The sequence below is a fragment of the Prunus mume genome, linkage group LG8, assembly GCF_029339155.1.
Source record: "Prunus mume cultivar Tortuosa linkage group LG8, ASM2933915v1, whole genome shotgun sequence".
NCBI classification, from domain to species: Eukaryota; Viridiplantae; Streptophyta; class Magnoliopsida; order Rosales; family Rosaceae; genus Prunus; species Prunus mume.
Window position 1 is genome coordinate 22,285,194 of NC_142705.1, and position 9,931 is coordinate 22,295,124.

General features: G+C 42.1%; 1 pseudogene; it reads right to left on the reverse strand.

The window, feature by feature from the left end:
• Positions 1-4,097: 4,097 nt before the first annotated feature.
• Positions 4,098-5,090, reverse strand: LOC148915071 (uncharacterized; annotated as a pseudogene).
• Positions 5,091-9,931: the final 4,841 nt, after the last annotated feature.

Here is a 9,931-nt window from a genome sequence, read left to right on the forward strand (position 1 = left end):
CAAAAAATAGCTGGAAAACCATACTTCACTCTTCCGATTTGGTGGTCGAATGACGGAGATCGAAAGGTTGGAAGTTTTGTCCAACCGGCGAGATCTCGGACGTTTTCCGGCGAAAACCAGTTGTTCCACGGCGGGGACCGGTCGAAAAGGAAGAGGAAGCGGAGGTGGTTCGATCGGGTCCGGTCTCGTCGGCCGGAGTGGAGGGTGGTGGTGGTTATGGAGGTTTGAAGGGTGGCGGCTGGAGCAAAAATTCGAAGGGGAGAAGGGTTCTGCGCGGGAGAGAGAAATAGGGTTTAAAAAAAAAATCATGATTTCCAAAATTAACCTTTTGCCCCTTGAAGTATTTTGATCGTGTTTTCTTCGTTACAACTCTGATTCGAGTCTACTCCGTGTCTACGGACTTATTTCGTCGCGCTCTACGCAACGGTGCAAGTGGAATGGTCAAGGGTAAAATTGTCTTTTCTCCTTAATAAACTAATAGTTAAATATTAATTAAGGTTTGGGTTGTTACAATCTACCCCCTTATATAAATTTCATCCTCGAAATTTACATATCTGTCACTCGAAGAGGTAAGGGTACTGCTCTCTCATTTGGTCCTCGGTTTCCCATGTAGCCTCTTCCACATTATGACTTCTCCACAAAACCTTCACAAGTGGGATCTCTCTCGAACGAAACACTTGCGTCTTCCAATCCAGAATCAGAGCTGGTTGCTCCACATAAGTTAAATCTTCTTCCAATTCTATTGGTTGTTCCTCCAAAACATGTGAGGGATCAGAAATATACTTACTAAGCATGGAAACATGAAATACATCGTGCAACCGGGAAAGATCTGAAGGCAAAACAAGCCTGTAAGCTACTAGGCCCACACGCTCCACGATCTCATATGGCCCAATATAGCGAGGACTTAGTTTTCCCTGCCTCCCAAATCTCATTACGCCCTTCCAAGGCGATAGCTTCAGAAATACCCAATCACCAACCTCAAACTGAAGGTCTTTCTTTCTATTATCCGCATAACTCTTTTGTCGGTCCTGGGCTGCCTTGAGTCGTTCTCTAATTATTTTCACTTGTTCCTTTGTCCGTTCAACATCATCAGACACTTCCAATCTATGCTCACCCACTTCATCCCAATAAAATGGAGTTCTACACTATTTCCCATACAAGGCATCAAATGGAGACATCTTGATACTCGCTTGGTAACTGTTATTATATGCAAACTCCATAAGTGGTAATTTCTCATCCCAGTCACCTCGAAACTGCAGTGCACAAGCTCTCAACATATCTTCCAAAGTCTGTATTGTCCTCTCAGATTGACCATCCATCTGGGGGTGAAATGCAGATACTAAACAACAATTGGGTTCCAAAGCTTCATTTAGCTTCGCCCAAAAACGGGAGGTAAACCGTGGATCTCTATATGAAATAATAGATACTGGCACCCCATGAAGTCTCACTATCTCGTCTATGAAAATCTTGGCCAACTTATTCAGTGTATAGTTTGCTCTTACTGGTAGAAAATGAGCTGATTTGGTGAGTCGATCCACGATTACCCAAACTCCATCATGCTTATTCTGTGTTCGGGGGAGCTTGAACACAAAATCCATGGTAATACTTTCCCACTTCCATTCAGGAATCGGAAGTGGTTGTAACAACCCTGATGGTTTCTGCCGTTCAGCTTTCACTTGCTGGCAAATTAAGCACTTACTGACATATTCTGCTATCTCTTTCTTCATAAAAGGCCACCAATAATGCTCTCTCAAAGTATGGTACATTTTAGTACTTCTAGGATGCATTGCAAAAGGTGAACCATGAGCCTCCTCAAGAATTTCCCTTTTTAAAACTTCATCATTAAGGACATATAACCCGGTACCCACCATTAAAGCTCCATCACTTCTTACTGAATAATCAGTTCTGTCGCCATTCTCCACCTCTGATCTCAACGTGCAAATCAAAGGGTCCTGTAACTGAGCGACGACTATTCGCTCAACTAGCATTGGTCTTACATAGAGAGTAGCTAATAGTGCTCCCTGATCATCCACGCCTAGCTCAACTCTGAGCTTCCTCATTTCCACTATTAATGGCAAATACCTCCCTCGAAAATAAGCGATAGATCCCGAAGATTTTCTGTTGAGTGCATCAGCTACAACATTAGCTCTTCTTGGGTGATGCTCAATGGTACAATCATAGTCTTTAATCAACTCTAGCCATCTCATTTGCCTCAAATTCAATTCTTTCTTGGTGAAAAAATACTTTAAACTCTTGTGATCCGTAAAAATCTGGGACGTTTCCCTGTAAAGATAATGTCGCCAAATCTTTAAGGCAAAAACCACTACAGCTAATTCCAGATCATGAACCTGATAATTCAACTCATGCTTCTTCAGTTGCCTAGAAGCATAAGCGATTACTCTACCATGCTGCATTAGCACACAACCAAGTCCTTGTTGAGATGCATCACTGTAGATAACGAAGTTCCCACTATCATCCGGAAGTGCCAAAACCGGAGTAGTGGTCAACATGGTCTTGAGTTCATTGAAGCTCTCCTCACGCTCATCTGACCATTCCAACTTCACTTCTTTCCTTGTCAAACGAGTGAGAGGCGCTGCTATAGCCGAAAAAACTTCCACAAAGCAACGGTAATACCCGGCTAACCCAAGGAAACTCCATACTTCAATAACACTAGTTGGTTGTGGCCAATTCACTACTGCTTCAATCTTCTGGGGATCTACATAAATACCTTCTGCAGAGATCACGTGCCCCAAGAAACTAACTCTGTCCAACCAGAACGACACTTGCTGAATTTAGCATATAACTGCCTCCTTCTCGAGTCTTGGCTGACAATTTCTAAGTGCTTCATATGTGCCTTCTGACTCTTAGAATACACCAGAATGTCATCTATGAATATAATCACAAAGCGATCCAAGTAACGTCGGAACACCCTGTTCATGAGATCCATAAACGCAGCTGGTGCATTCGTTAATCCAAATGGCATCACCAGGAACTCATAGTGCCCATATCTCGTTCGGAAAGCTGTCTTAGGCACATCCTCCTCTTTAATCCGTAACTGATGATACCCAGATCTCAAATCAATCTTAGAGAATACCTTGGCACCCTTTAACTGATCAAATAGATCATCAATGCGAGGCAATGGAGACTTATTCCGTACTGTGACCTTGTTCAGTTGCCTGTAGTCAATGCATAATCTCATGGTGCCATCCTTCTTCTTAACAAATAACACTAGAGCACCCCAAGGAGAAAAACTAGGTCAGATGAAACCCTTATCTACCAGCTCCTGCAACTGAATCTTTAATTCCCTCAACTTTGCTGGTACCATTCTGTATGGTGCTTGAGAAATAGGATTCGTTCCTGGAACGAGCTCCATGGTGAACTCGATCTCCCGATGAGGAGGTAACCTAGGAAGATCTTCAGGGAATACATCCGAAAATTCCTGTACCACTGGAATATCTTCCAATCTCAGCCCATTATCTATGGTATCAATCACATGTGCTAAATATCCGGAGCAACCCTTTCTGAGCAACCGTTTTGCCATTATAGCTGAAATGAAGCAAGATGGAAGCACTCTACGTTCGCCACAAAATGTCACTTCAGGTCGTCTGGGATTACGAAAAACAACCTCTTTTCAGAAGCAATCTACTGAGGCATGATGTTTAGCTAACCAATCCATCCTTAGAATGACATCCAAGTCAACCATTTCTAAGGGAATCAAATCTGCCTCCAAAATTATGTCTCCCACTAACACTGTACTATCTCGATACACTATACTTACCTTAAAAATCTCTCCTGTAGGTACAGAGATCGCCAGTTCGTTTCGTAGGGCTGAAAGTCTTACGTTAGCATTGTGGGCAAAACTAGGTGTGATAAATGAGTGTGTAGCCCCAGGGTCAATCAAAACTCTAGCAGGGATTCCAAAACTTGTAAAATACCTATGATCACGTCGGTGACGCATGTGCCTCATCTTTGGGACATATTGTACACTCTGCTGTAGCACAGGAACGCGTCCACCACGTCCCCTCTGCGACTACCACCTCGGTAGCAACAGTGCAGGCCCCAGCGGACGAGGTTCCCTGGCTGGTGTCCCCTAAGATCTACCAGTGCCCGTCCCCATGAGTCGATGCAGCTGTAGTCTCTCCACCATGCAGTATCAGGCACTCCCTTAGAAAATGTCCAAACTGACCACAATGGAAACAACCGTAGTGCCTTGTCGGCAAGTCCCATGATGATACCTACCACACTCAAGGCCTGTGGGATTCCTCCCGCCAATCTCGCAGTGTCTCCCGAACCTCTAGCTATACTACCCAGGCGATTCCCGTAGGCGCCACTCTGGTTGGAACCTCCACTAGAACTATATCCAGGTCGGAAACCTCCATAACTGCGGCCACTAGATGACCCAGAGCTATAACTGCCTCTCTTGGATGGGACCACCCATATCAACTGTCTCCTCCGAGGTTTACCCCGTGCTCTGACCATCATTTGGCTGCTCTCTATCTGTGAAGCAGACATCACCAAATCACCAAAATTAGTCAACCGCTGACTGATCACAATATCTCGAATTGAGGCCTTAAACCCTCTAGTAAACAGTTGGCACTTCTTGTTTTCATCCTCTACTAGTGGGATACAATACTTAGACAACTCATTGAACTTTTTCTCATACTCAAGCACTGTCCTTGCCCCCTGTTCCAACTGCAGAAATTCCTCCATTTTCAAATTTTGGTAAGCTGTGGATAATACTAACTGCATCAAATGCAGCTCGGACCAATTGCCATGTAATGGCAACCGGATTTTGATATCTCCTTTTAACAGACTCCCACCAATATCTAGCATTCTGACCAAAAGAAAGTGGTCGAGTCACCTGCGGTTTTGTGGAACGCAGCCATCACCTCCATGATCCGCTCCATCCTCTCTATCCACTCCTCAGCCACTGCTGGATCACCATCACCATCAAAATTTGTGGCCCCAATCCTCTTAGCTTGATCAACATATCCCAGGGAAGGATCTCTAGACTGCCATGTCCTGGATAGAGCCTGAGTCAACAACTCCAAAGTCTGCTGGAAGTTAGGATCTCCTTGCATATTGGGCATGGCAGTGCGGCTGATGGACCTCCAACAAAGACGCCCTCATTTCGGTACCTTTGCAGGATATGGAATTCCTCTTGCTCGGGAGGATTCGTCCCTGATTGGGACGATGTCGGTCCCTCTACGGAAGCCACCACGTTTAGGGCCCATGCTTCTTGTCACAAGAAGCAGATGTTGATAAAATTGGGATGCACAAAGTCACGAGTCTACAAGAAGTTAAACCTAAAGCTCGATACCAAGTTGGGACTCGACCCAAATTCCACTTTGGAATCCGAGCGAACCACATGCGTGATCGACACTGGCGAGTGCGAGCACAAATGACCTTGTTGCCCTTTCAGGTTGACTTCTACCGAAAATTCGGCAGAGTTTCCCTGTAAATCAAACATTCCCAAAATTAGACCTGTCAACAAACACAAAAATATACACCAACTGCCAGTATACATAAATAAGTATGTTCCAACAGTTAAATACATCCAAGGGCGACTTCAGAGCAACTATACAGGTTAATTTATCAAGGAAATGATCAACTTGTGAACCAAGAACCCTACATCAAATTGAGGAAAAGCGGGAAGCGAAAAATGCCCTGTGGTGGCTCGCGAATGCACGTCTACAACAGCAAAACATTAAAAAGGTGAGTGGACCCAAAAACAAAGTTTAGAAAATAGATATGAACATACTAACCCCACTGTAAAAACGGTTAGTCAAAACTAAATCATTCTCTTAATCATATACGTACTGAAATCAATGCACTCATATATTTATAAATATATACCAATCATACTCATGGTCATCTTAAACTCTTAAAAGCACTTAAATCAGTTTAAAACTACCACCTAGGTGTACCCCTGTATTTCCGTCAATTCTTGATATCCGTCAATTACTGTTATGACGTCAATTCCCCTAGTAGGTCTCGGTGGCACTAGGTCAATCCGAGCCGCATAACCGCAGGATTCGGGGACCGTCGCCAACTGATCCGCATTCACGGCTCCGCATGAGTCGGGTACCATAGAACTCATGGGGCAACTGTCAAGCATGCTGACTAAACCGAAGGCAACTAATATAATCCGAAGGCAACATATTTACCGAAGGCAACCTGGATGTCCGTGGACATCGTCATATCTGAAGGCAACATGTGAATCTCTGGGTACCTAAGGTGGCTTAAGAAAATATATATAGTTTCTGAAAAATATGGTGAATAACTGAATTTATGTTAAATCTAGAACTCTGCTGCGTATAAATCATAATATTTAAAATCTCATATCAATTTATAAATCACTAATATGTGAATAAAACTTATTCAAGGTCAAATACTGTAACTGAATTGCATAAATTCATTTCTAAAAACAAAGAGTCCACTCACGACTAGTCCGTGCTCACTAGACCTTTTGAAGGTCCCTCCTGCGGGTCAACTGGTGCCCGAGCGCCTGATTCAAATACCAAAATAATATATATTAATAAAACTGCTCGGTAAGAATATTTAAATAACAACCCTGACCCCCGTCTCCTAGAAGTGCGTGCATCCAATTAAGGTTATTTCTATGCCCACATTAACGTTCCTTTAATCCTAGGGCACAAGTCCCGTGAGTCTGGTCTCGATTGGATAGTTGGATTGGTCACAATCGCGCGATCAACGGTTCTTAAAGCCTTAACCCTAGGGTTCGCGATTTCGGAGTATTTGGGATTCCGATTCACGATCCGTCTAATCCCAAGCGATCCTGGAGCTATATAGATTAACATATCTGAAAATTGTTACGATCCAACGGTTCCATTGTATTGAACCCAGAAATCACACAAGATGTGAGATCCGTTCAGGGTTCAAACGTTGTCCAAACTGAGATCCTGGAATTCCTACGAGCTTGTGACGATAAGAGGATCATTCTAAAACTGAATGTGATCTCCACCAAACTGCCCACGCACCGCCACATGCGCCGACAATGCGTGGGTGGCTTGATAAATTCCTAGCGGGGAAAAACTGTAAATCGTCGGCCCAAACTCCAAACTTAGGTAAAACACCCATTTTGGAATCACTTTTGTTCTTGGACCAACCCCAAAAGTGGCGAAGTGGCCGAAACACGCTCTCAAAACCGGCTGAAACCTAGATCGAAAATCGAACAATCTACGCTGAAATTTAGAAATCCTACCCAACCAGCTAAGTTCGAAAAATAGGTGGAAAACCATACATCACTCGTCCGATTTGGTGGCGAGTGACGGAAGATCAGCTTGGAAGTTTTGTCCAAATCGGCGAGATCTCGGACGTTTCTGGCGAAGACCAGCGGTTCCACAGGCGAGGGTGGTCGGAAAAGGAAGAGGAAGCAGAGGTGGTTCGATCGGTCTGGTCTCGTCGGGAGTGGAGGGTGATGGTGGTTATGGAGGTTTGAAGGGTGGCGGCTGGAGCAAAAATTTGAAGGGGAGGAGGGTTCTGCACGACAAGAGAGAGAAAAGAGGGTTTTAAAAAAATTCTTGATTTTCAAAATTACCCTTTTGCCCCTTGCAGTATTTTGACCGTGTTTTCTTCGTTACAATTCCGATTCGAGTCTACTCCGTGTCTACGGACTCGTTTCGTCGTGCTCTACGCAACGGTGCAAGTGGAATGGTCAAATTCTTCTCTGGTCAAAAGTTAAATTTCCTTTAATAACATAGTCCAAGGGCAAAATTGTCTTTTCTCCTTAATAAACTAATAGTTAAATATTAATTAAGGTTTGGGTTGTTACAAAAATGGCGTTGCAGACAATTCCAAATATCACGGACATAATCATAATCAACGTTGAGATGAAGGATAGATTCTGTAAGTGTGCTAGTCATGTAGCTGACAATAAGTTGGTTTTGTTGACAACACTGGTCATATTCGAGGTTAGATTTGTGAGTAGGGATGGTGGTGGTGGTTTCTTGATCAGTGGTGGAAAGGGAGATAGTGGAAGGAGTTAAGGATGAGAGCCATCGATAAATTTCCAGAGACCATGGCCAACAAGGAAGGGTTTTATTTGACGGAACCAAATGAGATAGTTGGAGTAGGAGAGTTTGATGAAGTGAGAGGAGTTGGGGCTAGGAAGAGACGATAGGGAGGATGAGGAAGATGAATAAGACGCCATTCGGTAAGACAAGGAGTGAGAGCGAAGTAGAGAGGACAAGATCGGTAGGAATAAAGTCCTAGGGTTAGGCTGGTACCATGTAGACAATGTATTTCCTCTTGTATTAATCAATTGTATATTGTACATATTTATATGGGTAAAATAGGTCTAAAGGGATTTGCCAACATTACAGCCGTGTATTATAGGAAACTAATTACTAGGGGGAGAATTTGGGATTGATAGGATTGCTTGTTGTAGAAGGAGAGGATCACAGGACATGATCGTTGGCAAGAGAGCAGAGAGAATGATTTTTTTAATTTTTTTTAATTTTTTATAAATGAGTCTATATATCTAATAAATATTTTATATGAATTTCCCAATTTGCCCTTAATTTTGACAGAAAATTTAACCAAATTGATGAAAAGACCAATGATGTAACAAAATATCTAATTGAAGGACAACCATAACAATTTTTAGAGTTAAGGGACAAAAAGTAAAGTCAGTACTTAGTTGAGGGACCATTGCCACATTTTAGCCTAAATAAAATGAAAGTTGATCTCCCTAAATTCTAATGAAGTAGAAGTCCACAACGACGTCCACAACGAATTCGATCCCATAACTATGCTAAACTTTGTCCCCTTTAATATCAAAATCTCTCCTATTTCTCTACCCCCCAAATCACCCAAAAGAACAATAATCTTCTATGGAAAATCACTTCTCCATATAATTACTTAAAGTGATTCTGGGGAGAAGTAGAGCGTGGAGATCCTTCTCCCTAAAAATAATTATGGCCCTTCCAGAATCACTCCTAAATGCACCCTTAATTATCTAATGGATGTCAGTTGGGCATGCCAGTGAGCCCCACCTTGCACCCAAGTTCAAATTTCCTCCCCTCCCCTCGGCAACCACACAAAAGTAGACTAATAGTTTAGATTGCCGTTTGTATTAAAAAAGAAACACAAATGACCAAGTTGTGTGCTTCGCTGTCTTTTTTTCATAATAGATTTCCATTGCAACATTTAAAAAAGTGGCAAATGATCAAAACACCTATAAGGAGAGCAAGATTTTTTTAAAGCCAGTTAATAATTTTTGTACAACATAAATTGGGAACAACATGTCAAATAATAAAGACACATAAGTCCCAAAACAAACTTCACATATTTATTTCTTTACCAAAATATTCCTTGTCAATTATTTGTTTTAGTTTAGTGGTGCATGTGTTTTCATTTTTCCTTTGTATGTGTTGATGTTATAGAACATTTAGTTTTTCCTTTATAAATAGAGGCATTTGGTAAGAAGAGGAACGTCTGAGAAGAACAACTTGTGGTGTTATTTAGTTGTCAATAAGAACACTCATACATCCACCAAAACATTCTTTCTCAATTAATTTTTTTAGCTTAGTGGTGCATGTTGCACATTTATTTGTCATTTATTTGCATATGTTCTTTCTCATTTGTTGAATGTGTAAAACCAGGCCCTAAGCTCAAAAGGCCTACAAAGAGGGGGTGAAGTAGGCTATGGGACAATAACCTAATTTTTTTTTAAAAAAATAAGTTCTTTAAAGGCACACAAGCACAACACACAAACAATTTCATGGTTAATAAATTAAAACTTGTAACAGCGGAATGTAAATAACACAAAAGAATTGTTGACCCATAAAACCTAGAAGGGTGAAAAATTGAGGGCACCAAGCTATGAGAGATCCAGTCTACTCAATTAAGAAATACAAGAAAAATGAAAGAAGACTTAGCTCAATCTATCACCTATAGGCAGTTACAA